Source organism: Parasteatoda tepidariorum, chromosome 6 (assembly GCF_982258835.1).
Source record: "Parasteatoda tepidariorum strain Cologne lab strain chromosome 6, Ptep-v5.0, whole genome shotgun sequence".
NCBI classification, from domain to species: Eukaryota; Metazoa; Arthropoda; class Arachnida; order Araneae; family Theridiidae; genus Parasteatoda; species Parasteatoda tepidariorum.
The window spans coordinates 43424998-43448591 of NC_141760.1; the positions used below are offsets into that span (position 1 = coordinate 43424998).

Below are 23594 nucleotides of genomic sequence, written 5' to 3' on the forward strand. Positions count from 1 at the left end.
GCTTTTACTGTCTCTAGAGAGGATTTGCACTTATTAAGTAATTATTAACTTCTGTTGGTTTAAAATAGTTAAATTGTTAGACAAGTTCTTTTGAGGTTTGGATTGTTCAAGTCCCCAATATAAGACAAGCATAAAATAACAATATTGTCTTGCTGTCTCAGAATTCCAAAAAATGATGAAAAAAAGTACTCATCTCCCACAGCGGGACTCGAACCCGCAGTCCCCGGTTTAGGAGACCGATGCCTTATCCATTAGGCCACGCGGGCTTGATAAGATGGATAGAAAGAAAATAAAACTTACTATGGAGCACTTTTTAAATAAATTTGATTTTGGCTTTCACTGTCTCTAGAGAGGATTTGCACTTATCAAGGAATTATTAACTTCTATTGGTTTAAAATAGTTAAATTGTTAGACAAGTTCTTTTGAGGATCGGACTGTTCAAGTCCCCAATATAAGACAAGCATGAAATAACAATATTGTCTTGCTGTCTCAGAATTCCAAAAAATGATGAAAATCAATACTCTACTACCCACGGCGGGACTCGAACCCGCAATCCTTTGTTTAGGAGACCGATGCCTTATCCATTAGGCCACGCGGGCTTGACAAGATGAATAGAAAGAAAATAAAACTTACTATGGAGCACTTTTTAAATAACTTTGATATTGGCTTTTACTGTCTCTTGAGAGGATTTGCACTTATCAAAGAATTATTAACTGCTATTTGTTTAAAATAGTTAAATTGTTAGACAAGTTCTTTTGAGGTTCGGACTGTTCAAGTCCCCAATATAAGACAAGCATGAAATAACAATATTGTCTTGCTGTCTCAGAATTCCAAAAAATGATGAAAAAAAGTACTCATCTACCCACGGCGGGACTCGAACCCGCAATCCCCGGTTTAGGAGTCCGATGCCTTATCCATTAGGCCACGCGGGCTTGACAAGATGGATAGAAAGAAAATAAAACTTACTATGGAGCACTTTTTAAATAAATTTGATTTTGGCTTTTACTGTCTCTTGAGAGGATTTGCACTTATCAAGGAATTATTAACTGCTATTGGTTTAAAATAGTTAAATTGTTAGACAAGTTCTTTTGAGGTTCGGACTGTTCAAGTCCCCAATATAAGACAAGCATGAAATAACAATATTGTACTGCTGTCTCAGAATTCCAAAAAATGATGAAAAAAAGTACTCATCTACCCCCGGCGGGACTCGAACCCGCAATCCCCGGTTTAGGAGGCCGATGCCTTATCCATTAGGCCACGCGGGCTTGAGAAGATGGATAGAAAGAAAATAAAACTTACTATGGACCACTTTTTAAATAAATTTGAATTTGGCTTTTACTGTGTCTAGAGAGGATTTGCACTTATTAAGGAATTATTAACTTCTATTGGTTTAAAATAGTTAAATTGTTAGACAAGTTCTTCTGAGGTTTGGACTGTTCAAGTCCCCTATATAAGACAAGCATGATATAACAATATTATCTTGCTGTCTCAGAATTCCAAAAAATGATGAAAAAAAGTACTCATCTACCCACGGCGGGACTCGAACCCGCAATCCCCGGTTTAGGAGACCGATGCCTTATCCATTAGGCCACGCGGGCTTACTATGGAGCACTTTTTGAATAAATTTGATTTTGGCTTTTACTGTCTCTGGAGAGGATTTGCTCTCATCAAGGAATTATTAACTGCAATTGGTTTAAAATATTTAAATTTTTAGACAAGTTCTTTTGAGGTTCGGACTGTGCACGTCCCCAATATAAGACAAGCATGAAATAACAATATTGTCTTGCTATCTCAGAATTCCAAAAAATGATGAAAAAAAGTACTCATCTACCCACGGCGGAACTCGAACCCGCAATCCCCGGTTTAGGAGACCGATGCCTTATCCATTAGGCCACGCGGACTTGACAAGATGGATAGAAAGAAAATAAAACTTACTATGGAGCACTTTTTAAATAAATTTGATTTTGGCTTTTACTGTCTCTAGAGAGGATTTGCACTTATTAAGTAATTATTAACTTCTGTTGGTTTAAAATAGTTAAATTGTTAGACAAGTTCTTTTGAGGTTTGGATTGTTCAAGTCCCCAATATAAGACAAGCATAAAATAACAATATTGTCTTGCTGTCTCAGAATTCCAAAAAATGATGAAAAAAAGTACTCATCTCCCACAGCGGGACTCGAACCCGCAGTCCCCGGTTTAGGAGACCGATGCCTTATCCATTAGGCCACGCGGGCTTGATAAGATGGATAGAAAGAAAATAAAACTTACTATGGAGCACTTTTTAAATAAATTTGATTTTGGCTTTCACTGTCTCTAGAGAGGATTTGCACTTATCAAGGAATTATTAACTTCTATTGGTTTAAAATAGTTAAATTGTTAGACAAGTTCTTTTGAGGATCGGACTGTTCAAGTCCCCAATATAAGACAAGCATGAAATAACAATATTGTCTTGCTGTCTCAGAATTCCAAAAAATGATGAAAATCAATACTCTACTACCCACGGCGGGACTCGAACCCGCAATCCTTTGTTTAGGAGACCGATGCCTTATCCATTAGGCCACGCGGGCTTGACAAGATGAATAGAAAGAAAATAAAACTTACTATGGAGCACTTTTTAAATAACTTTGATATTGGCTTTTACTGTCTCTTGAGAGGATTTGCACTTATCAAAGAATTATTAACTGCTATTTGTTTAAAATAGTTAAATTGTTAGACAAGTTCTTTTAAGGTTCGGACTGTTCAAGTCCCCAATATAAGACAAGCATGAAATAACAATATTGTCTTGCTGTCTCAGAATTCCAAAAAATGATGAAAAAAAGTACTCATCTACCCACGGCGGGACTCGAACCCGCAATCCCCGGTTTAGGAGTCCGATGCCTTATCCATTAGGCCACGCGGGCTTGACAAGATGGATAGAAAGAAAATAAAACTTACTATGGAGCACTTTTTAAATAAATTTGATTTTGGCTTTTACTGTCTCTTGAGAGGATTTGCACTTATCAAGGAATTATTAACTGCTATTGGTTTAAAATAGTTAAATTGTTAGACAAGTTCTTTTGAGGTTCGGACTGTTCAAGTCCCCAATATAAGACAAGCATGAAATAACAATATTGTACTGCTGTCTCAGAATTCCAAAAAATGATGAAAAAAAGTACTCATCTACCCCCGGCGGGACTCTCGAACCCGCAATCTCCGGTTTAGGAGACCGATGCCTTATCCATTAGGCCACGCGGGCTTGACAAGATGGATTGAAAGAAAATAAAACTTACTATGGAGCACTTTTTAAATAAATTTGATTTTGGCTTTTATTGTCTCTAGAGAGGATATGCACTTATCAAGGAATTATTAACTGCTATTGGTTTAAAATAGTTAAATTGTTAGACAAGTTCTTTTGAGGTTCGGGCTGTTCAAGTCCCCAATATAAGACAAGCATAAAATAACAATATTGTCTTGCTGTCTCAGAATTCCAAAAAATGATGAAAAAAAGTACTCATCTACCCACGGCGGGACTCGAACCCGCAATCCCCGGTTTAGGAGACCGATGCCTTATCCATTAGGCCACGCGGGCTTGATAAGATGGATAGAAAGAAAATAAAACTTACTATGGAGCACTTTTTAAATAAATTTGATTTTGGCTTTTACTGTCTCTAGAGAGGATTTGCACTTATCAAGGAATTATTAACTGCTATTGGTTTAAAATAGTTAAATTGTTAGACAAGTTCTTTTGAGGATCGGACTGTTCAAGTCCCCAATATAAGACAAGCATGAAATAACAATATTGTCTTGCTGTCTCAGAATTCCAAAAAATGATGAAAAACAATACTCTACTACCCACGGCGGGACTCGAACCCGCAATCCTTTGTTTAGGAGACTGATGCCTTATCCATTAGGCCACGCGGGCTTGACAAGATGAATAGAAAGAAAATAAAACTTACTATGGAGCACTTTTTAAATAAATTTGATTTTGGCTTTTATTGTCTCTAGAGAGGATATGCACTTATCAAGGAATTATTAACTGCTATTGGTTTAAAATAGTTAAATTGTTAGACAAGTTCTTTTGAGGTTTGGATTGTTCAAGTCCCCAATATAAGACAAGCATGAAACAACAATATTGTCTTGCTGTCTCTGAATTCCAGAAAATGAAGAAAAAAAGTACTCATCTACCCACGGCGGGACTCGAACCCGCAATCCCCGGTTTAGGAGACCGATGCCTTATCCATTAGGCCACGCGGGCTTGACAAGATGAATAGAAAGAAAATAAAACTTACTATGGAGCACTTTTTAAATAACTTTGATATTGGCTTTTACTGTCTCTTGAGAGGATTTGCACTTATCAAAGAATTATTAACTGCTATTTGTTTAAAATAGTTAAATTGTTAGATAAGTTCTTTTGAGGTTCGGACTTTTCAAGTCCCCAATATAAGACAAGCATGAAATAGCAATATTGTCTTGCTGTCTCAGAATTCCAAAAAATGATGAAAAAAAGTACTCATCTTCCCACGGCGGGACTCGAACCCGCAATCCCCGGTTTAGGAGACCGATGCCTTATCCATTAGGCCACGCGGGCTTGACAAGATGGATAGAAAGGAAATAAAACTTACTATGGAGCACTTTTTAAATAAATTTGATTTTGGCTTTTACTGTCTCTTGAGAGGATTTGCACTTATCAAGGAATTATTAACTGCTATTGGTTAAAAATAGTTAAATTGTTAGACAAGTTCTTTTGAGGTTCGGACTGTTCAAGTCCCCAATATAAGACAAGCATGAAATAACAATATTGTCCTGCTGTCTCAGAACTCCAAAAAAAGATGAAAAAAAGTACTCATCTACCCACGGCGGGATTCGAACCCGCAATCCCCGGTTTAGGAGACCGATGCCTTATCCATTAGGCCACGCGGACTTGACAAGATGGATAGAAAGAAAATAAAACTTACTATGGAGCACTTTTTAAATAAATTTGATTTTGGCTTTTACTGTCTCTAGAGAGGATTTGCACTTATTAAGTAATTATTAACTTCTATTGGTTTAAAATAGTTAAATTGTTAGACAAGTTCTTTTGAGGTTTGGATTGTTCAAGTCCCCAATATAAGACAAGCATAAAATAACAATATTGTCTTGCTGTCTCAGAATTCCAAAAAATGATGAAAAAAAGTACTCATCTCCCACAGCGGGACTCGAACCCGCAGTCCCCGGTTTAGGAGACCGATGCCTTATCCATTAGGCCACGCGGGCTTGATAAGATGGATAGAAAGAAAATAAAACTTACTATGGAGCACTTTTTAAATAAATTTGATTTTGGCTTTCACTGTCTCTAGAGAGGATTTGCACTTATCAAGGAATTATTAACTTCTATTGGTTTAAAATAGTTAAATTGTTAGACAAGTTCTTTTGAGGATCGGACTGTTCAAGTCCCCAATATAAGACAAGCATGAAATAACAATATTGTCTTGCTGTCTCAGAATTCCAAAAAATGATGAAAATCAATACTCTACTACCCACGGCGGGACTCGAACCCGCAATCCTTTGTTTAGGAGACCGATGCCTTATCCATTAGGCCACGCGGGCTTGACAAGATGAATAGAAAGAAAATAAAACTTACTATGGAGCACTTTTTAAATAACTTTGATATTGGCTTTTACTGTCTCTTGAGAGGATTTGCACTTATCAAAGAATTATTAACTGCTATTTGTTTAAAATAGTTAAATTGTTAGACAAGTTCTTTTGAGGTTCGGACTGTTCAAGTCCCCAATATAAGACAAGCATGAAATAACAATATTGTCTTGCTGTCTCAGAATTCCAAAAAATGATGAAAAAAAGTACTCATCTACCCACGGCGGGACTCGAACCCGCAATCCCCGGTTTAGGAGTCCGATGCCTTATCCATTAGGCCACGCGGGCTTGACAAGATGGATAGAAAGAAAATAAAACTTACTATGGAGCACTTTTTAAATAAATTTGATTTTGGCTTTTACTGTCTCTTGAGAGGATTTGCACTTATCAAGGAATTATTAACTGCTATTGGTTTAAAATAGTTAAATTGTTAGACAAGTTCTTTTGAGGTTCGGACTGTTCAAGTCCCCAATATAAGACAAGCATGAAATAACAATATTGTACTGCTGTCTCAGAATTCCAAAAAATGATGAAAAAAAGTACTCATCTACCCCCGGCGGGACTCTCGAACCCGCAATCTCCGGTTTAGGAGACCGATGCCTTATCCATTAGGCCACGCGGGCTTGACAAGATGGATTGAAAGAAAATAAAACTTACTATGGAGCACTTTTTAAATAAATTTGATTTTGGCTTTTATTGTCTCTAGAGAGGATATGCACTTATCAAGGAATTATTAACTGCTATTGGTTTAAAATAGTTAAATTGTTAGACAAGTTCTTTTGAGGATCGGACTGTTCAAGTCCCCAATATAAGACAAGCATGAAATAACAATATTGTCTTGCTGTCTAAGAATTCCAAAAAATGATGAAAAAAATACTCATCTACCCACGGCGGAACTCGAACCCGCAATCCTTTGTTTAGGAGACCGATGCCTTATCCATTAGGCCACGCGGGCTTGACAAGATGGATAGAAAGAAAATAAAACTTACTATGGAGCACTTTCTAAATAAATTTGATTTTGGCTTTTACTGTCTCTAGAGAGGATTTGCACTTATTAAGGAATTATTAACTTCTATTGGTTTAAAATAGTTAAATTGTTAGACAAGTTCTTTTGAGGTTCGGACTGTTCAAGTCCCCAATATAAGACAAGCATGAAATAACAATATTGTCTTGCTGTCTCAGAATTCCAAAAAATGATGAAAAAAAGTAATCATCTACCCACGGCGGGACTCGAACCCGCAATCCCCGGTTTAGGAGGCCGATGCCTTATCCATTAGGCCACGCGGGCTTGACAAGATGGATAGAAAGAAAATAAAACTTACTATGGAGCACTTTTTAAATAAATTTGATTTTGGCTTTTACTGTCTCTAGAGAGGATTTGCACTTATCAAGGAATTATTAACTTTTATTGGTTGAAAATAGTTAAATTGTTAGACAAGTTCTTTTTAGGTTTGGACTGTTCAAGTCCCCAATATAAGACAAGCATGATATAACAATATTGACATGCTGTCTCAGAATTCGAAAAAAGGATGAAAAAACGTACTCATCTACCCACGGCGGGACTCGAACCCGCAATCCCCGGTTTAGAAGACCGATGCCTTATCCATTAGGCCACGCGGGCTTGAGAAGATGGATAGAAAGAAAATAAAACTTACTATGGACCACTTTTTAAATAAATTTGACTTTGGCTTTTACTGTGTCTAGAGAGGATTTGCACTTATTAAGGAATTATTAACTTCTATTGGTTTAAAATAGTTAAATTGTTAGACAAGTTCTTTTGAGGTTTGGACTGTTCAAGTCCCCTATATAAGACAAGCATGATATAACAATATTGTCTTGCTGTCTCAGAATTCCAAAAAATGATGAAAAAAAGTACTCATCTACCCACGGCGGGACTCGAACCCGCAATCCCCGGTTTAGGAGACCGATGCCTTATCCATTAGGCCACGCGGGCTTACTATGGAGCACTTTTTGAATAAATTTGATTTTGGCTTTTACTGTCTCTGGAGAGGATTTGCTCTCATCAAGGAATTATTAACTGCAATTGGTTTAAAATATTTAAATTTTTAGACAAGTTCTTTTGAGGTTCGGACTGTGCACGTCCCCAATATAAGACAAGCATGAAATAACAATATTGTCTTGCTATCTCAGAATTCCAAAAAATGATGAAGAAAAGTACTCATCTATCCACGGCGGAACTCGAACCCGCAATCCCCGGTATAGGAGACCGATGCCTTATCCATTAGGCCACGCGGGCTTGACAAGATGGATAGAAAGAAAATAAAACTTACTATGGAGCACTTTTTAAATAAATTTGATTTTGGCTTTTACTGTCTCTAGATAGGATTTGCACTTATCAAGGAATTATTAACTGATATTGGTTTAAAATAGTTAAATTGTTAGACAAGTTCTTTTGAGGTTCGGACTGTTCAAGTCCCCAATATAAGACAAGCATGAAATAACAATATTGTCTTGCTGTCTCAGAATTCCAAAAAATGATGAAAAAAAGTACTCATCTACCCACGGCGGGACTCGAAACCGCAATCCCCGGTTTAGGAGACCGATGCCTTATCCATTAGGACACACGGGCTTGGCAAGATGGATATAAAGAAAATAAAACTTACTATGGAGCACTTTTTAAATAAATTTGATTTTGGCTCTTACTGTCTCTAGAGAGGATTTGCACTTATCAAGGAATTATTAACTTCTATTGGTTTAAAATAGTTAAATTGTTAGACAAGTTCTTTTGAGGTATCGACTGTTCAAGTCCCCAATATAAGACAAGCATGAAGTAACAATATTGTCTTGCCGTCTCAGAATTCCAAAAAATAATGAAAAAAATACTCATTTACCCTCGGCGGGACTCGAACCCGCAATCCTTTGTTTAGGAGACCGATGCCTTATCCATTAGGCCTCGCGGGCTTGACAAGATGAATAGAAAGAAAATAAAACTTACTATGGAGCACTTTTTAAATAACTTTGATATTGGCTTTAACTGTCTCTTGAGAGGATTTGCACTTATCAAAGAATTATTAACTGCTATTTGTTTAAAATAGTTAAATTGTTAGACAAGTTCTTTTGAGGTTCGGACTGTTCAAGTCCCCAATATAAGACAAGCATGAAATAACAATATTGTCCTGCTGTCTCAGAATTCCAAAAAATGATGAAAAAATGTACTCATCTTCCCACGGCGGGACTCGAACCCGCAATCCTTTGTTTAGGAGACTGATGCCTTATCCATTAGGCCACGCGGGCTTGACAAGATGAATAGAAAGAAAATAAAACTTACTATGGAGCACTTTTTAAATAAATTTGATTTTGGCTTTTATTGTCTCTAGAGAGGATATGCACTTATCAAGGAATTATTAACTGCTATTGGTTTAAAATAGTTAAATTGTCAGACAAGTTCTTTTGAGGATCGGACTGTTCAAGTCCCCAATATAAGACAAGCATGAAATAACAATATTGTCTTGCTGTCTAAGAATTCCAAAAAATGATGAAAAAAATACTCATCTACCCACGGCGGGACTCGAACCCGCAATCCTTTGTTTAGGAGACCGATGCCTTATCCATTAGGCCACGCGGGCTTGACAAGATGAATAGAAAGAAAATAAAACTTACTATGGAGCACTTTTTAAATAACTTTGATATTGGCATTTACTGTCTCTTGAGAGCATTTGCACTTATCAAAGAATTATTAACTGCTATTTGTTTAAAATAGTTAAATTGTTAGACAAGTTCTTTTGAGGTTCGGACTTTTCAAGTCCCCAATATAAGACAAGCATGAAATAGCAATATTGTCTTGCTGTCTCAGAATTCCAAAAAATGATGAAAAAAAGTACTCATCTTCCCACGGCGGGACTCGAACCCGCAATCCCCGGTTTAGGAGACCGATGCCTTATCCATTAGGCCACGCGGGCTTGACAAGATGGATAGAAAGAAAATAAAACTTACTATGGAGCACTTTTTAAATAAATTTGACTTTGGCTTTTTCTGTGTCTAGAGAGGATTTGCACTTATTAAGGAATTATTAACTTCTATTGGTTTAAAATAGTTAAATTGTTAGACAAGTTCTTTTGAGGTTCGGACTGTTCAAGTCCCCTATATAAGACAAGCATGATATAACAATATTGTCTTGCTGTCTCAGAATTCCAAAAAATGATGAAAAAAAGTACTCATCTACCTACGGCGGGACTCGAACCCGCAATCCCCGGTTTAGGATACCGATGCCTTATCCATTAGGCCACGCGGGCTTACTATGGAGCACTTTTTGAATAAATTTGATTTTGGCTTTTACTGTCTCTGGAGAGGATTTGCTCTCATCAAGGAATTATTAACTGCTATTGGTTTAAAATATTTAAATTTTTAGACAAGTTCTTTTGAGGTTCGGACTGTTCAAGTCCCCTATATAAGACAAGCATGAAATAACAATATTGTCTTGCTATCTCAGAATTCCAAAAAATGATGAAAAAATGTACTCATCTACCCACGGCGGAACTCGAACCCGCAATCCCCGGTATAGGAGACCGATGCCTTATCCATTAGGCCACGCGGGCTTGACAAGATGGATAGAAAGAAAATAAAACTTACTATGGAGCACTTTTTAAATAAATTTGATTTTGGCTTTTACTGTCTCTAGACAGGATTTGCACTTATCAAGGAATTATTAACTGCTATTGGTTTAAAATAGTTAGATTGTTAGACAAGTTCTTTTGAGGTTCGGACTGTTCAAGTCCCCAATATAAGACAAGCATGAAATAACAATATTGTCTTGCTGTCTCAGAATTCCAAAAAATGATGAAAAAAAGTACTCATCTACCCACGGCGGGACTCGAACCCGCAATCCCCGGTTTAGGAGACCGATGCCTTATCCATTAGGACACACGGGCTTGGCAAGATGGATATAAAGAAAATAAAACTTACTATGGAGCACTTTTTAAATAAATTTGATTTTGGTTTTTTCTGTGTCTAGAGATGATTTGCACTCATCAAGGAATTATTAACTACTATTGGTTTAAAATAGTTAAATTGTTAGACAAGTTCTTTTGAGGTTCGGACTGTTCAAGTTCCCAATATAAGACAAGCATGAAATAACAATATTGTCTTGCTGTCTCAGAATTCCAAAAAATGATGAAAAACAATACTCTACTACCCACGGCGGGACTCGAACCCGCAATCCTTTGTTTAGGAGACTGATGCCTTATCCATTAGGCCACGCGGGCTTGACAAGATGAATAGAAAGAAAATAAAACTTACTATGGAGCACTTTTTAAATAAATTTGATTTTGGCTTTTATTGTCTCTAGAGAGGATATGCACTTATCAAGGAATTATTAACTGCTATTGGTTTAAAATAGTTAAATTGTCAGACAAGTTCTTTTGAGGTTCGGACTGTTCAAGTTCCCAATATAACACAAGCATGAAATAACAATATTGTCTTGCTGTCTAAGAATTCCAAAAAAATGATGAAAAAAATACTCATCTACCCACGGCGGGACTCGAACCCGCAATCCTTTGTTTAGGAGTCCGATGCCTTATCCATTAGGCCACGCGCGCTTGACAAGATGAATAGAAAGAAAATAAAACTTACTATGGAGCACTTTTTAAATAACTTTGATATTGGCATTTACTGTCTCTTGAGAGGATTTGCACTTATCAAAGAATTATTAACTGCTATTTGTTTAAAATAGTTAAATTGTTAGACAAGTTCTTTTGAATTTCGGACTTTTCAAGTCCCCAATATAAGACAAGCATGAAATAGCAATATTGTCTTGCTGTCTCAGAATTCCAAAAAAAGATGAAAAAAAGTACTCATCTTCCCACGGCGGGACTCGAACCCGCAATCCCCGGTTTAGGAGACCGATGCCTTATCCATTAGGCAACGCGGGCTTGACAAGATGGATAGAAAGAAAATAAAACTTACTATGGAGCACTTTTTAAATAAATTTGATTTTGGCTTTTACTGTCTCTTGAGAGGATTTGCTCTTATCAAGGAATTATTAACTGCTATTGGTTAAAAATAGTTAAATTGTTAGACAAGTTCTTTTGAGGTTCGGACTGTTCAAGTCCCCAATATAAGACAAGCATGAAATAACAATATTGTCCTGCTGTCTCAGAACTCCAAAAAATGATGAAAAAAAGTACTCATCTACCCACGGCGGGATTCGAACCCGCAATCCCCGGTTTAGGAGACCGATGCCTTATCCATTAGGCCACGCGGACTTGACAAGATGGATAGAAAGAAAATAAAACTTACTATGGAGCACTTTTTAAATAAATTTGATTTTGGCTTTTACTGTCTCTAGAGAGGATTTGCACTTATTAAGTAATCATTAACTTCTATTGGTTTAAAATAGTTAAATTGTTAGACAAGTTCTTTTGAGGTTCGGACTGTTCAAGTCCCCAATATAAGACAAGCATGAAATAACAATATTGTCTTGCTGTCTCAGAATTCCAAAAAATGATGAAAAAAAGTGCTCATCTACCCACGGCGGGACTCGAACCCGCAATCCCCGGTTTAGGAGACCGATGCCTTATCCATTAGGCCACGCGGGCTTGACAAGTGGATAGAAAGAAAATAAAACTTACTGTGGAGCACTTTTTAAAAAAATTTGATTTTGGTTTTTACTGTCTCTAGAGAGGATTTGCACTTATCAAGGAATTATTAACTTCTATTGGTTTAAAATAGTTAAATTGTTAGACAAGTTCTTTTGAGGTTTGGACTGTTCAAGTCCCCAATATAAGACAAGCATAAAATAACAATATTGTCTTGCTGTCTCAGAATTCCAAAAAATGATGAAAAAAAAGTACTCATCTCCCACGGCGGGACTCGAACCCGCAATCCCCGGTTTAGGAGACCGATGCCTTATCCATTAGGCCACGCGGGCTTGATAAGATGGATAGAAAGAAAATAAAACTTACTATGGAGCACTTTTTAAATAAATTTGATTTTGGCTTTTACTGTCTCTAGAGAGGATTTGCACTTATCAAGGAATTATTAACTTTTATTGGTTTAAAATAGTTAAATTGTAAGACAAGTTATTTTTAGGTTTGGACTGTTCAAGTCCCCAATATAAGACAAGCATGATATAACAATATTGTCTTGCTGTCTCAGAATTCGAAAAAATGATGAAAAAACGTACTCATCTACCCACGGCGGGACTCGAACCCGCAATCCCCGGTTTAGGAGACCGATGCCTTATCCATTAGGCCACGCGGGCTTGACAAGATGGATAGAAAGAAAATAAAACTTACTATGGAGCACTTTTTAAATAAATTTGACTTTGGCTTTTACTGTGTCTAGAGGGGATTTGCACTTATTAAGGAATTATTAACTTCTATTGGTTTAAAATAGTTAAATTGTTAGACAAGTTCTTTTGAGGTTTGGACTGTTCAAGTCCCCAATATAAGACAAGCATGAAATAACAATATTGTCTTGCTGTCTCAGAATTCCAAAAAATGATGAAAAAAAGTACTCATCTACCCACGGCGGGACTCGAACCCGCAATCACCGGTTTAGGAGACCGATGCCTTATCCATTAGGACACACGGGCTTGGCAAGATGGATAGAAAGAAAATAAAACTTACTATGGAGCACTTTTTAAATAAATTTGATTTTGGCTTTTACTGTCTCTAGAGAGGATTTGCACTTATCAAGGAATTATTAACTTTTATTGGTTTAAAATAGTTAAATTGTTAGACAAGTTCTTTTTAGGTTTGAACTGTTCAAGTCCCCAATATAAGACAAGCATGATATAACAATATTGTCTTGCTGTCTCAGAATTCGAAAAAATAATGAAAAAAAGTTCTCATCTACCCACGGCGGGACTCGAACCCGCAATCCCCGGTTTAGGAGACCGATGCCTTATCCATTAGGCCACGCGGGCTTGAGAATATGGATAGAAAGAAAATAAAACTTACTACGGAGCACTTTTTAAATAAATTTGATTTTGGCTTTTACTGTCTCTAGAGAGGATTTGCACTTATTAAGGAATTATTAACTTCTATTGGTTTAAAATAGTTAAATTGTTAGACAAGTTCTTTTGAGGTTCGGACTGTGCACGTCCCCAATATAAGACAAGCATGAAATAACAATATTGTCTTGCTATCTCAGAATTCCAAAAAATGATGAAAAAAAGTACTCATCTACCCACGGCGGAACTCGAACCCGCAATCCCCGGTTTAGGAGACCGATGCCTTATCCATTAGGCCACGCGGGCTTGACAAGATGGATAGAAAGAAAATAAAACTTACTATGGAGCACTTTTTAAATAAATTTGATTTTGGCTTTTACTGTCTCTAGAGAGGATTTGCACTTATCAAGGAATTATTAACTTCTATTGGTTTAAAATAGGTAAATTGTTAGACAAGTTCTTTTGAGGTTCGGATTGTTCAAGTCCCCAATGTAAGACAAGCATGAAATAACAATATTGTCTTGCTGTCTCAGAATTCCAAAAAATGATGAAAAAAAGTACTCATCTAAACACGGCGGGACTCGAACCCGCAATCCCCGGTTTAGGAGACCGATGCCTTATCCATTAGGCCACGCGGGCTTGACAAGATGGATAGAAAGAAAATAAAACTTAGTATGGTGTACTTTTTAAATAAATTTGATTTTGGCTTTTACTGTCTCTTGAGAGGATTTGCACTTATCAAGGTATTATTAACTGCTATTGGTTTAAAATATTTAAATTGTTAGACAAGTTCTTTTGAGGTTCGGACTGTTCAAGTCCCCAATATAAGACAAGCATAAAATAACAATATTGTCTTGCTGTCTCAGATTTCTAAAAAATGATGAAAAAAAGTACTCATCTACCCTCGGCGGGACTCGAACCCGCAATCCTTCGTTTAGGAGACCGATGCCTTATCCATTAGGCCACGCGGGCTTGACAAGATGAATAGAAAGAAAATAAAACTTACTATGGAGCACTTTTTAAATAACTTTGATTTTGGCTTTTACTGTCTCTTGAGAGGATTAGCACTTATCAAAGAATTATTAACTGCTATTTTTTTAAAATAGTTAAATTGTTAGACAAGTTCTTTTGAGTTTCGGACTGTTCAAGTCCAAAATATTAGACAAGCATGAAATAACAATATTGTCTTGCAGTCTCAGAATTCCAAAAAATGATGAAAAAAAGTACTCATCTACCCACGGCGGGACTCGAACCCGCAATCCTCTGTTTAGGAGACCGATGCCTTATCCATTAGGACACACGGGCTTGACAAGATGGATAGAAAGAAAATAAAACTTACTATGGAGCACTTTTTAAATAAATTTGATTTTGGCTTTTACTGTTTCTAGAGAGGATTTGCACTTATCAAGGAATTATTAACTTCTATTGGTTTAAAATAGGTAAATTGTTAGACAAGTTCTTTTGAGGTTCGGATTGTTCAAGTCCCCAATGTAAGACAAGCATGAAATAACAATATTGTCTTGCTGTCTCAGAATTCCAAAAAATGATGAAAAAAAGTACTCATCTAAACACGGCGGGACTCGAACCCGCAATCCCCGGTTTAGGAGACCGATGCCTTATCCATTAGGCCACGCGGGCTTGACAAGATGGATAGAAAGAAAATAAAACTTAGTATGGTGCACTTTTTAAATAAATTTGATTTTGGCTTTTACTGTCTCTTGAGAGGATTTGCACTTATCAAGGTATTATTAACTGCTATTGGTTTAAAATATTTAAATTGTTAGACAAGTTCTTTTGAGGTTCGGACTGTTCAAGTCCCCAATATAAGACAAGCATAAAATAACAATATTGTCTTGCTGTCTCAGATTTCTAAAAAATGATGAAAAAAAGTACTCATCTACCCTCGGCGGGACTCGAACCCGCAATCCTTCGTTTAGGAGACCGATGCCTTATCCATTAGGCCACGCGGGCTTGACAAGATGAATAGAAAGAAAATAAAACTTACTATGGAGCACTTTTTAAATAACTTTGATTTTGGCTTTTACTGTCTCTTGAGAGGATTAGCACTTATCAAAGAATTATTAACTGCTATTTTTTTAAAATAGTTAAATTGTTAGACAAGTTCTTTTGAGTTTCGGACTGTTCAAGTCCAAAATATTAGACAAGCATGAAATAACAATATTGTCTTGCTGTCTCAGAATTCCAAAAAATGATGAAAAAAAGTACTCATCTACCCACGGCGGGACTCGAACCCGCAATCCCCGGTTTAGGAGACCGATGCCTTATCCATTAGGACACACGGGCTTGGCAAGATGGATATAAAGAAAATAAAACTTACTATGGAGCACTTTTTAAATAAATTTGATTTTGGTTTTTTCTGTGTCTAGAGATGATTTGCACTCATCAAGGAATTATTAACTACTATTGGTTTAAAATAGTTAAATTGTTAGACAAGTTCTTTTGAGGTTCGGACTGTTCAAGTTCCCAATATAAGACAAGCATGAAATAACAATATTGTCTTGCTGTCTCAGAATTCCAAAAAATGATGAAAAACAATACTCTACTACCCACGGCGGGACTCGAACCCGCAATCCTTTGTTTAGGAGACTGATGCCTTATCCATTAGGCCACGCGGGCTTGACAAGATGAATAGAAAGAAAATAAAACTTACTATGGAGCACTTTTTAAATAAATTTGATTTTGGCTTTTATTGTCTCTAGAGAGGATATGCACTTATCAAGGAATTATTAACTGCTATTGGTTTAAAATAGTTAAATTGTCAGACAAGTTCTTTTGAGGTTCGGACTGTTCAAGTTCCCAATATAACACAAGCATGAAATAACAATATTGTCTTGCTGTCTAAGAATTCCAAAAAATGATGAAAAAAATACTCATCTACCCACGGCGGGACTCGAACCCGCAATCCTTTGTTTAGGAGTCCGATGCCTTATCCATTAGGCCACGCGCGCTTGACAAGATGAATAGAAAGAAAATAAAACTTACTATGGAGCACTTTTTAAATAACTTTGATATTGGCATTTACTGTCTCTTGAGAGGATTTGCACTTATCAAAGAATTATTAACTGCTATTTGTTTAAAATAGTTAAATTGTTAGACAAGTTCTTTTGAGGTTCGGACTTTTCAAGTCCCCAATATAAGACAAGCATGAAATAGCAATATTGTCTTGCTGTCTCAGAATTCCAAAAAATGATGAAAAAAAGTACTCATCTTCCCACGGCGGGACTCGAACCCGCAATCCCCGGTTTAGGAGACCGATGCCTTATCCATTAGGCAACGCGGGCTTGACAAGATGGATAGAAAGAAAATAAAACTTACTATGGAGCACTTTTTAAATAAATTTGATTTTGGCTTTTACTGTCTCTTGAGAGGATTTGCTCTTATCAAGGAATTATTAACTGCTATTGGTTAAAAATAGTTAAATTGTTAGACAAGTTCTTTTGAGGTTCGGACTGTTCAAGTCCCCAATATAAGACAAGCATGAAATAACAATATTGTCCTGCTGTCTCAGAACTCCAAAAAATGATGAAAAAAAGTACTCATCTACCCACGGCGGGATTCGAACCCGCAATCCCCGGTTTAGGAGACCGATGCCTTATCCATTAGGCCACGCGGACTTGACAAGATGGATAGAAAGAAAATAAAACTTACTATGGAGCACTTTTTAAATAAATTTGATTTTGGCTTTTACTGTCTCTAGAGAGGATTTGCACTTATTAAGTAATCATTAACTTCTATTGGTTTAAAATAGTTAAATTGTTAGACAAGTTCTTTTGAGGTTCGGACTGTTCAAGTCCCCAATATAAGACAAGCATGAAATAACAATATTGTCTTGCTGTCTCAGAATTCCAAAAAATGATGAAAAAAAGTGCTCATCTACCCACGGCGGGACTCGAACCCGCAATCCCCGGTTTAGGAGACCGATGCCTTATCCATTAGGCCACGCGGGCTTGACAAGTGGATAGAAAGAAAATAAAACTTACTGTGGAGCACTTTTTAAAAAAATTTGATTTTGGTTTTTACTGTCTCTAGAGAGGATTTGCACTTATCAAGGAATTATTAACTTCTATTGGTTTAAAATAGTTAAATTGTTAGACAAGTTCTTTTGAGGTTTGGACTGTTCAAGTCCCCAATATAAGACAAGCATAAAATAACAATATTGTCTTGCTGTCTCAGAATTCCAAAAAATGATGAAAAAAAAGTACTCATCTCCCACGGCGGGACTCGAACCCGCAATTCCCGGTTTAGGAGACCGATGCCTTATCCATTAGGCCACGCGGGCTTGATAAGATGGATAGAAAGAAAATAAAACTTACTATGGAGCACTTTTTAAATAAATTTGATTTTGGCTTTTACTGTCTCTAGAGAGGATTTGCACTTATCAAGGAATTATTAACTTTTATTGGTTTAAAATAGTTAAATTGTAAGACAAGTTATTTTTAGGTTTGGACTGTTCAAGTCCCCAATATAAGACAAGCATGATATAACAATATTGTCTTGCTGTCTCAGAATTCGAAAAAATGATGAAAAAACGTACTCATCTACCCACGGCGGGACTCGAACCCGCAATCCCCGGTTTAGGAGACCGATGCCTTATCCATTAGGCCACGCGGGCTTGACAAGATGGATAGAAAGAAAATAAAACTTACTATGGAGCACTTTTTAAATAAATTTGACTTTGGCTTTTACTGTGTCTAGAGGGGATTTGCACTTATTAAGGAATTATTAACTTCTATTGGTTTAAAATAGTTAAATTGTTAGACAAGTTCTTTTGAGGTTTGGACTGTTCAAGTCCCCAATATAAGACAAGCATGAAATAACAATATTGTCTTGCTGTCTCAGAATTCCAAAAAATGATGAAAAAAAGTACTCATCTACCCACGGCGGGACTCGAACCCGCAATCACCGGTTTAGGAGACCGATGCCTTATCCATTAGGACACACGGGCTTGGCAAGATGGATAGAAAGAAAATAAAACTTACTATGGAGCACTTTTTAAATAAATTTGATTTTGGCTTTTACTGTCTCTAGAGAGGATTTGCACTTATCAAGGAATTATTAACTTTTATTGGTTTAAAATAGTTAAATTGTTAGACAAGTTCTTTTTAGGTTTGAACTGTTCAAGTCCCCAATATAAGACAAGCATGATATAACAATATTGTCTTGCTGTCTCAGAATTCGAAAAAATAATGAAAAAAAGTTCTCATCTACCCACGGCGGGACTCGAACCCGCAATCCCCGGTTTAGGAGACCGATGCCTTATCCATTAGGCCACGCGGGCTTGAGAATATGGATAGAAAGAAAATAAAACTTACTACGGAGCACTTTTTAAATAAATTTGATTTTGGCTTTTACTGTCTCTAGAGAGGATTTGCACTTATCAAGGAATTATTAACTTTTATTGGTTTAAAATAGTTAAATTGTTAGACAAGTTCTTTTTAGGTTTGAACTGTTCAAGTCCCCAATATAAGACAAGCATGATATAACAATATTGTCTTGCTGTCTCAGAATTCGAAAAAATAATGAAAAAAAGTTCTCATCTACCCACGGCGGGACTCGAACCCGCAATCCCCGGTTTAGGAGACCGATGCCTTATCCATTAGGCCACGCGGGCTTGAGAATATGGATAGAAAGAAAATAAAACTTACTACGGAGCACTTTTTAAATAAATTTGATTTTGGCTTTTACTGTCTCTAGAGAGGATTTGCACTTATTAAGGAATTATTAACTTCTATTGGTTTAAAATAGTTAAATTGTTAGACAAGTTCTTTTGAGGTTCGGACTGTGCACGTCCCCAATATAAGACAAGCATGAAATAACAATATTGTCTTGCTATCTCAGAATTCCAAAAAATGATGAAAAAAAGTACTCATCTACCCACGGCGGAACTCGAACCCGCAATCCCCGGTTTAGGAGACCGATGCCTTATCCATTAGGCCACGCGGGCTTGACAAGATGGATAGAAAGAAAATAAAACTTACTATGGAGCACTTTTTAAATAAATTTGATTTTGGCTTTTACTGTCTCTAGAGAGGATTTGCACTTATCAAGGAATTATTAACTTCTATTGGTTTAAAATAGGTAAATTGTTAGACAAGTTCTTTTGAGGTTCGGATTGTTCAAGTCCCCAATGTAAGACAAGCATGAAATAACAATATTGTCTTGCTGTCTCAGAATTCCAAAAAATGATGAAAAAAAGTACTCATCTAAACACGGCGGGACTCGAACCCGCAATCCCCGGTTTAGGAGACCGATGCCTTATCCATTAGGCCACGCGGGCTTGACAAGATGGATAGAAAGAAAATAAAACTTAGTATGGTGCACTTTTTAAATAAATTTGATTTTGGCTTTTACTGTCTCTTGAGAGGATTTGCACTTATCTAGGTATTATTAACTGCTATTGGTTTAAAATATTTAAATTGTTAGACAAGTTCTTTTGAGGTTCGGACTGTTCAAGTCCCCAATATAAGACAAGCATAAAATAACAATATTGTCTTGCTGTCTCAGATTTCTAAAAAATGATGAAAAAAAGTACTCATCTACCCTCGGCGGGACTCGAACCCGCAATCCTTCGTTTAGGAGACCGATGCCTTATCCATTAGGCCACGCGGGCTTGACAAGATGAATAGAAAGAAAATAAAACTTACTATGGAGCACTTTTTAAATAACTTTGATTTTGGCTTTTACTGTCTCTTGAGAGGATTAGCACTTATCAAAGAATTATTAACTGCTATTTTTTTAAAATAGTTAAATTGTTAGACAAGTTCTTTTGAGTTTCGGACTGTTCAAGTCCAAAATATTAGACAAGCATGAAATAACAATATTGTCTTGCTGTCTCAGAATTCCAAAAAATGATGAAAAAAAATACTCATCTACCCACGGCGGGACTCGAACCCGCAATCCTCTGTTTAGGAGCCCGATGCCTTATACATTAGGCCACGCGGGCTTGACAAGAAGGATAGAAAAAAAAATAAAACTTACTGTGGAGCACTTTTTAAATAAATTTGATATTGGCTTTTACAGTCTCTAGAGAAGATTTGCACTTATCAAGGAATTATTAACTGCTATTGGTTTAAAATAGTTAAATTGTTAGACAAGTTCTTTTGAGGTTCGGACTGTTCAAGCTCCCAATATAAGACAAGCATGAAATAACAATAATGCCTTGCTGTCTCAGAATTCCAAACAATGATGAAAAAAAATACTCATCTACACACGGCGGGACTCGAACCCGCAATCCCCGGTTTAGGAGACCGATGCCTTATCCATTAGGCCACGCGGGCTTGACAAGATGGATAGAAAGAAAATAAAACTTAGTATGGTGCACTTTTTAAATAAATTTGATTTTGGCTTTTACTGTCTCTTGAGAGGATTTGCACTTATCAAGGAATTATTAACTGCTATTGGTTTAAAATAGTTAAATTGTTAGACAAGTTCTTTTGAGGTTCGGACTGTTCAAGTCCCCAATATAAGACAAGCATGAAATAACAATACTGTCCTGCAGTCTCAGAATTCCAAAAAGTGATGAAAAAAAGTACTCATCTACCCACGGTGGGACACGAACCCGCAATTCCCGGTTTAGGAGACCGATGCCTTATCCACTAGGCCACGCGGGCTTGACAAGATGGATAGAAAGAAAATAAAACTTACTATGGAGCACTTTTTAAATAAATTTGATTTTGGCTTTTACTGTCTCAAGAGAGGATTTGCACTTATCAAGGAATTATTAACTGCTATTGGTTTAAAATAGTTAAATTGTTAGACAAGTTCTTTTGAGGTTCGGACTGTTCAAGTCCCCAATATAAGACAAGCATGAAATAACAATATTGTCTTGCTGTCTCAGAATTCCAAAAAATTATGTAAAAAGTACTCATCTACCCACGGCGGGACTCGAACCCGCAATCCCCGGTTTAGGAGACCGATGCCTTATCCATTAGGCCACGCGGGCTTGACAAGATGGATAGAAAGAAAATAAAACTTACTATGGAGCACTTTTTAAATAAATTTGACTTTGGCTTTTACTGTCCTTAGAGAGGATTTGCACTTATCAAGGAATTATTAACTTCTATTATTTTAAAATAGTTAAATTGTTAGACAAGTTCTTTTGAGGTTCGGACTGTTCAAGTCCCCAATATAAGACAAGCATGAAATAACAATATTGTCTTGCTGTCTCAGATTTCCAAAAAATGATGAAAAAAAATACTCATCTACCCACGGCGGGACTCGAACCCGCAATCCTTCGTTTAGGAGACCGATGCCTTATCCATTAGGCCACGCGTTCTTGACAAGATGAATAGAAAGAAAATAAAACTTACTATGGAGCACTTTTTAATTAACTTTGATTTTGGCTTTTACTGTCTCTTGAGAGGATTAGCACTTATCAAAGAATTATTAACTGCTTTTGGTTTAAAATAGTTAAATTGTTAGACAAGTTCTTTTGAGGTTCGGACTGTTCAAGTCCAAAATATTAGACAAGCATGAAATAACAATATTGTCTTGCTGTCCCAGAATTCCAAAAAATGATGAAAAAAAATACTCATCTTCCCACGGCGGGACTCGAGCCCGCAATCCTCTGTTTAGGAGTCCGATGCCTTATCCATTAGGCCACGCGGGCTTGACCAGAAGGATAGAAAAAAAAATAAAACTTACTGTGGAGCACTTTTTAAATAAATTTGATATTGGCTTTTACTGTCTCTAGAGAGGATTTGCACTTATCAAGGAATTATTAACTTCTATTGGTTTAAAATAGTTAAATTGTTAGACAAGTTCTTTTGAGGTTCGGACTGTTCAAGTCCCCAATATAAGACAAGCATGAAATAACAATATTGTCTTGCTGAATCAGATTTCCAAAAAATGATGAAAAAAAGTACTCATCTACCCACGGCGGGACTCGAACCCGCAATCCTTCGTTTAGGAGTCCGATGCCTTATCCATTAGGCCACGCGGGCTTGACAAGATGGATAGAAAGAAAATAAAACTTAGTATGGTGCACTTTTTAAATAAATTTGATTTTGGCTTTTACTGTCTCTTGAGAGGATTTGCACTTATCAAGGAATTATTAACTGCTATTGGTTTAAAATAGTTAAATTGTTAGACAAGTTCTTTTGAGGTTCGGACTGTTCAAGTCCCCAATATAAGACAAGCATGAAATAACAATACTGTCCTGCAGTCTCAGAATTCCAAAAAGTGATGAAAAAAAGTACTCATCTACCCACGGTGGGACACGAACCCGCAATTCCCGGTTTAGGAGACCGATGCCTTATCCACTAGGCCACGCGGGCTTGACAAGATGGATAGAAAGAAAATAAAACTTACTATGGAGCACTTTTTAAATAAATTTGATTTTGGCTTTTACTGTCTCAAGAGAGGATTTGCACTTATCAAGGAATTATTAACTGCTATTGGTTTAAAATAGTTAAATTGTTAGACAAGTTCTTTTGAGGTTCGGACTGTTCAAGTCCCCAATATAAGACAAGCATGAAATAACAATACTGTCCTGCAGTCTCAGAATTCCAAAAAGTGATGAAAAAAAGTACTCATCTACCCACGGTGGGACACGAACCCGCAATTCCCGGTTTAGGAGACCGATGCCTTATCCACTAGGCCACGCGGGCTTGACAAGATGGATAGAAAGAAAATAAAACTTACTATGGAGCACTTTTTAAATAAATTTGATTTTGGCTTTTACTGTCTCAAGAGAGGATTTGCACTTATCAAGGAATTATTAACTGCTATTGGTTTAAAATAGTTAAATTGTTAGACAAGTTCTTTTGAGGTTCGGACTGTTCAAGTCCCCAATATAAGACAAGCATGAAATAACAATATTGTCTTGCTGTCTCAGAATTCCAAAAAATTATGTAAAAAGTACTCATCTACCCACGGCGGGACTCGAACCCGCAATCCCCGGTTTAGGAGACCGATGCCTTATCCATTAGGCCACGCGGGCTTGACAAGATGGATAGAAAGAAAATAAAACTTACTATGGAGCACTTTTTAAATAAATTTGACTTTGGCTTTTACTGTCCTTAGAGAGGATTTGCACTTATCAAGGAATTATT

At 36.6% G+C, this 23594-nt stretch overlaps 28 non-coding genes across 28 annotated transcripts; all 28 read right to left on the minus strand.

Moving 5' to 3' along the window:
- Nucleotides 1-193: 193 nt before the first annotated feature.
- On the minus strand, nt 194-266 carry TRNAR-CCU (transfer RNA arginine (anticodon CCU)). The gene has a single exon. It is a non-coding gene; the product is annotated as a tRNA-Arg (tRNA).
- Nucleotides 267-859: 593 nt separating this feature from the next.
- Nucleotides 860-932, minus strand: TRNAR-CCU (transfer RNA arginine (anticodon CCU)). Its single transcript has one exon. It is a non-coding gene; the product is annotated as a tRNA-Arg (tRNA).
- A 593-nt stretch (nt 933-1525) lies between these two features.
- Nucleotides 1526-1598, minus strand: TRNAR-CCU (transfer RNA arginine (anticodon CCU)). Its single transcript has one exon. It is a non-coding gene; the product is annotated as a tRNA-Arg (tRNA).
- A 562-nt stretch (nt 1599-2160) lies between these two features.
- Nucleotides 2161-2233, minus strand: TRNAR-CCU (transfer RNA arginine (anticodon CCU)). Its single transcript has one exon. It is a non-coding gene; the product is annotated as a tRNA-Arg (tRNA).
- A 593-nt stretch (nt 2234-2826) lies between these two features.
- TRNAR-CCU (transfer RNA arginine (anticodon CCU)) lies at nt 2827-2899 on the minus strand. The gene has a single exon. It is a non-coding gene; the product is annotated as a tRNA-Arg (tRNA).
- Nucleotides 2900-3494: 595 nt separating this feature from the next.
- TRNAR-CCU (transfer RNA arginine (anticodon CCU)) lies at nt 3495-3567 on the minus strand. The gene has a single exon. It is a non-coding gene; the product is annotated as a tRNA-Arg (tRNA).
- A 593-nt stretch (nt 3568-4160) lies between these two features.
- TRNAR-CCU (transfer RNA arginine (anticodon CCU)) lies at nt 4161-4233 on the minus strand. Its single transcript has one exon. It is a non-coding gene; the product is annotated as a tRNA-Arg (tRNA).
- A 260-nt stretch (nt 4234-4493) lies between these two features.
- TRNAR-CCU (transfer RNA arginine (anticodon CCU)) lies at nt 4494-4566 on the minus strand. Its single transcript has one exon. It is a non-coding gene; the product is annotated as a tRNA-Arg (tRNA).
- Nucleotides 4567-4826: 260 nt separating this feature from the next.
- TRNAR-CCU (transfer RNA arginine (anticodon CCU)) lies at nt 4827-4899 on the minus strand. The gene has a single exon. It is a non-coding gene; the product is annotated as a tRNA-Arg (tRNA).
- Nucleotides 4900-5158: 259 nt separating this feature from the next.
- TRNAR-CCU (transfer RNA arginine (anticodon CCU)) lies at nt 5159-5231 on the minus strand. Its single transcript has one exon. It is a non-coding gene; the product is annotated as a tRNA-Arg (tRNA).
- A 593-nt stretch (nt 5232-5824) lies between these two features.
- Nucleotides 5825-5897, minus strand: TRNAR-CCU (transfer RNA arginine (anticodon CCU)). The gene has a single exon. It is a non-coding gene; the product is annotated as a tRNA-Arg (tRNA).
- A 927-nt stretch (nt 5898-6824) lies between these two features.
- TRNAR-CCU (transfer RNA arginine (anticodon CCU)) lies at nt 6825-6897 on the minus strand. Its single transcript has one exon. It is a non-coding gene; the product is annotated as a tRNA-Arg (tRNA).
- A 593-nt stretch (nt 6898-7490) lies between these two features.
- TRNAR-CCU (transfer RNA arginine (anticodon CCU)) lies at nt 7491-7563 on the minus strand. The gene has a single exon. It is a non-coding gene; the product is annotated as a tRNA-Arg (tRNA).
- Nucleotides 7564-9456: 1893 nt separating this feature from the next.
- Nucleotides 9457-9529, minus strand: TRNAR-CCU (transfer RNA arginine (anticodon CCU)). The gene has a single exon. It is a non-coding gene; the product is annotated as a tRNA-Arg (tRNA).
- Nucleotides 9530-11757: 2228 nt separating this feature from the next.
- Nucleotides 11758-11830, minus strand: TRNAR-CCU (transfer RNA arginine (anticodon CCU)). The gene has a single exon. It is a non-coding gene; the product is annotated as a tRNA-Arg (tRNA).
- A 260-nt stretch (nt 11831-12090) lies between these two features.
- On the minus strand, nt 12091-12163 carry TRNAR-CCU (transfer RNA arginine (anticodon CCU)). Its single transcript has one exon. It is a non-coding gene; the product is annotated as a tRNA-Arg (tRNA).
- Nucleotides 12164-12422: 259 nt separating this feature from the next.
- TRNAR-CCU (transfer RNA arginine (anticodon CCU)) lies at nt 12423-12495 on the minus strand. The gene has a single exon. It is a non-coding gene; the product is annotated as a tRNA-Arg (tRNA).
- Nucleotides 12496-12755: 260 nt separating this feature from the next.
- TRNAR-CCU (transfer RNA arginine (anticodon CCU)) lies at nt 12756-12828 on the minus strand. The gene has a single exon. It is a non-coding gene; the product is annotated as a tRNA-Arg (tRNA).
- Nucleotides 12829-13421: 593 nt separating this feature from the next.
- Nucleotides 13422-13494, minus strand: TRNAR-CCU (transfer RNA arginine (anticodon CCU)). The gene has a single exon. It is a non-coding gene; the product is annotated as a tRNA-Arg (tRNA).
- Nucleotides 13495-13754: 260 nt separating this feature from the next.
- TRNAR-CCU (transfer RNA arginine (anticodon CCU)) lies at nt 13755-13827 on the minus strand. Its single transcript has one exon. It is a non-coding gene; the product is annotated as a tRNA-Arg (tRNA).
- Nucleotides 13828-17083: 3256 nt separating this feature from the next.
- TRNAR-CCU (transfer RNA arginine (anticodon CCU)) lies at nt 17084-17156 on the minus strand. The gene has a single exon. It is a non-coding gene; the product is annotated as a tRNA-Arg (tRNA).
- A 260-nt stretch (nt 17157-17416) lies between these two features.
- TRNAR-CCU (transfer RNA arginine (anticodon CCU)) lies at nt 17417-17489 on the minus strand. The gene has a single exon. It is a non-coding gene; the product is annotated as a tRNA-Arg (tRNA).
- A 592-nt stretch (nt 17490-18081) lies between these two features.
- Nucleotides 18082-18154, minus strand: TRNAR-CCU (transfer RNA arginine (anticodon CCU)). Its single transcript has one exon. It is a non-coding gene; the product is annotated as a tRNA-Arg (tRNA).
- Nucleotides 18155-18747: 593 nt separating this feature from the next.
- On the minus strand, nt 18748-18820 carry TRNAR-CCU (transfer RNA arginine (anticodon CCU)). Its single transcript has one exon. It is a non-coding gene; the product is annotated as a tRNA-Arg (tRNA).
- A 260-nt stretch (nt 18821-19080) lies between these two features.
- On the minus strand, nt 19081-19153 carry TRNAR-CCU (transfer RNA arginine (anticodon CCU)). The gene has a single exon. It is a non-coding gene; the product is annotated as a tRNA-Arg (tRNA).
- A 260-nt stretch (nt 19154-19413) lies between these two features.
- TRNAR-CCU (transfer RNA arginine (anticodon CCU)) lies at nt 19414-19486 on the minus strand. The gene has a single exon. It is a non-coding gene; the product is annotated as a tRNA-Arg (tRNA).
- A 1925-nt stretch (nt 19487-21411) lies between these two features.
- Nucleotides 21412-21484, minus strand: TRNAR-CCU (transfer RNA arginine (anticodon CCU)). The gene has a single exon. It is a non-coding gene; the product is annotated as a tRNA-Arg (tRNA).
- A 1925-nt stretch (nt 21485-23409) lies between these two features.
- Nucleotides 23410-23482, minus strand: TRNAR-CCU (transfer RNA arginine (anticodon CCU)). Its single transcript has one exon. It is a non-coding gene; the product is annotated as a tRNA-Arg (tRNA).
- Between the last annotated feature and the right edge of the window lie 112 nt (nt 23483-23594).